Source organism: Mizuhopecten yessoensis, unplaced genomic scaffold (genome assembly GCF_002113885.1).
Source record: "Mizuhopecten yessoensis strain PY_sf001 unplaced genomic scaffold, ASM211388v2 scaffold9499, whole genome shotgun sequence".
NCBI classification, from domain to species: Eukaryota; Metazoa; Mollusca; class Bivalvia; order Pectinida; family Pectinidae; genus Mizuhopecten; species Mizuhopecten yessoensis.
In genome coordinates this window covers 55572-58543 of record NW_018408078.1, presented here as the reverse complement: position 1 = coordinate 58543, position 2972 = coordinate 55572, and the positions used below count along the sequence as shown (strand labels likewise).

The 2972-nt window shown below is 36.2% G+C and overlaps 1 protein-coding gene across 1 annotated transcript in view; it reads right to left on the bottom strand.

Moving 5' to 3' along the window:
* Nucleotides 1-2972, bottom strand: part of LOC110458191 (solute carrier family 22 member 4-like) — a 52442-nt gene extending 49470 nt beyond the window's left edge. Inside the window, exon 1 of the mRNA XM_021509792.1 lies at nt 2324-2972. The gene's annotated coding sequence lies outside the window, so the exon portion shown is untranslated. The remainder of the gene's footprint in view (nt 1-2323) is intronic.

The following is a 2972-nucleotide window of genomic DNA, read 5'->3' as shown; positions in this document are numbered from 1 at the left end:
TACACTAACGTCATTATGTACACTAACGTCATTATGTACACTAACGTCATTATATACACTAACGTCTTTTTATACACTAACGTCATTATGTACACTTACGTTTTTATGTTCAATTACGTCAAAATGTACACTTACGTCATTACGTACACTAAAGTCAGTATGTACACTCACGTCATTATGTACACTTACGGCCTTATGTACACTCACGTCATTATGTACACTAACGTCGTTATGTACACTAACGTCATTATATACACCAACGTCATTATATACACTAACGTCATAATGTACACTTACAGCATTATGTACACTTACCTCATTATATACACTTACGTCAGTATGTACACTCACGTCATTATGTACACTTACGGCCTTATGTACACTCACGTCATTATGTACACTAACGTCATTATGTACACTAACGTCATTATGTACACTTATGCCAGAATGTGCACTTTAGTCATTATGACCCTTACGTATTTATGTATACTAACGTCATTATGTACACTTACCTCATTATGTACACTTACGTCCTTATATACACTAACGTCATTTTAAACACTAACGTCATAATGTACACTTACGGCATTATGTACACTTACCTCATTATGTACACTTACATCATTATGTACACTAACGTCATTATATACACTAACGTCATAATGTACACTAACGTCATAATGTACACTAACGTCATTATATACACTAACGTCATTATGTACACTAACGTCATTATGTACACTAACGTCATTATATACACTAACGTCATTATATACACTAACGTTATAATGTACACTAACGTCATTATATACACTTACGGCATTATGTACACTTACCTCATTATGTACACTTACATCATTATGTACACTAACGTCATTATATACACTAACGTCATAATGTACACTAACGTCATAATGTACACTAACGTCATTATATACACTAACGTCATTATGTACACTAACGTCATTATGTACACTAACGTCATTATATACACTAACGTCTTTTTATACACTAACGTCATTATGTACACTTACGTTTTTATGTTCAATTACGTCAAAATGTACACTTACGTCATTACGTACACTAAAGTCAGTATGTACACTCACGTCATTATGTACACTTACGGCCTTATGTACACTCACGTCATTATGTACACTAAGGTCGTTATGTACACTAACGTCATTATATGCACCAACGTCATTATATACACTAACGTCATAATGTACACTTACGGCATTATGTACACTTACCTCATTATATACACTTACGTCAGTATGTACACTTACGTCATAATGTACACTTACGGCCTTATGTACACTAACGTCATTTTATACACCAACGTCATAATGTACACTAACGTCATAATATACACTAACGTCATTATGTACACTAACGTCATTATATACACTAACGTCATTATGTAAACTAACGTCATAATGTACAGTAACGTCTTTTTATACTCTAACGTCATTATGTACACTTACGGCATTATGTACACTCACCTCATTATGTACACTTACGGCCTTATGAACACTAACGTCATTATGTACACTTACGTTATTATGTAAACTCACGTCATTATGTACACTCACGTCATAATGTACACTAACATCATTATGTACACTTACTTTAGTATGTACAATTACGTTATTATGTACACTCAGGTCATTATGTACACTTACGTCATTACGTATACTAAAGTCAGTATGTACACTCACGTCATTATGTACACTCACGTCATAATGTACACTAACGTCATTATGTACACTTACTTTAGTATGTACAATTACGTTATGATGTACACTTACGTCATTATGTACACTCACGTCATAATGTACACGTACGTCATTATGTACTCTGTTACGCGTCCATTCGTTTGTGATGACAAGATTTCTTCTACGATGATGTTCTGCCTTTAACACTTTGTAAGTATTTCACTTGGATTCCTATTTTCATTTGGATTATATGAGGAATCCTGAATAAGGAAACCTGAATAAGGAAAAGGCTAGAAAAAGGTCAATCCATGCATTAAAAGGCAACATAATGTGTGAATGTTTTTCTTCTAAATTCATTGTGTCATAAAAAGCAGAATGATTGCTTTAATTGCCTACCGTTATATTCCTAGACAACTGTAGTATATAAACTATTTGAAATCTGGGAACACATGGTACAACCTTGTTGAAAACCAAATCGTTTCTCGAATTTTAATCACTGGAGCTATTGTTTAGTCGAAAACAGACTTTTTTTCTGTGATTTTACTCGAAAATGAACATGAAAAAGAGAAACAGCATCGATAACATTGTTTGATAAATAATTCACTTACCTCAGGCAATTCGGCGATTTTGCTATCATGTATCCAAATGAAATCTGCGGTGTTAGTATCTAGAGAGCAGAATCCAATGGATGTTAAGTATCGAGATGAAACACTTCTTAATCACCACAACGCATATCCTGCTATCGTGACGCTTCTGAACACTGAATTACATTTTGCCATGTTTAATCCGTGATGTAGCATGAGACTACACGATTATCACAATCCAGGAATGTATCGAGTGTCGGATAGCAGAACGCGGGTCCATTCACTGACGAACGTACCTAAAACACTAAGGCAAATTGTTGCGTGGTACATATGTACGAACGCACCCCAACTACTCCTGTAACAGAGTTGCGTGGTACGAACGCACCCCGACCAGTGGTGGACTTGGAGTGTATTGGACGGATGATGTCAGGTCTGCGTGTTTACACCCCGGGAGCATGTTGTTCGCAACGCCGGTGCCAATTAACGTTAATCCGCGCGCATGAATGGCCAGTCATTCACGTGCCGTAATATACAATCTGTCGTATTCAATGCGTCACCAGGTTGACAGTGGCGCAACAACATCGACCAACACTGACCAACTGTTCGGACATTACGACCAACAAGAGGTTATATGCACGTGCTGCCGCAACAGTAAATACTCCGGCACTGTGTA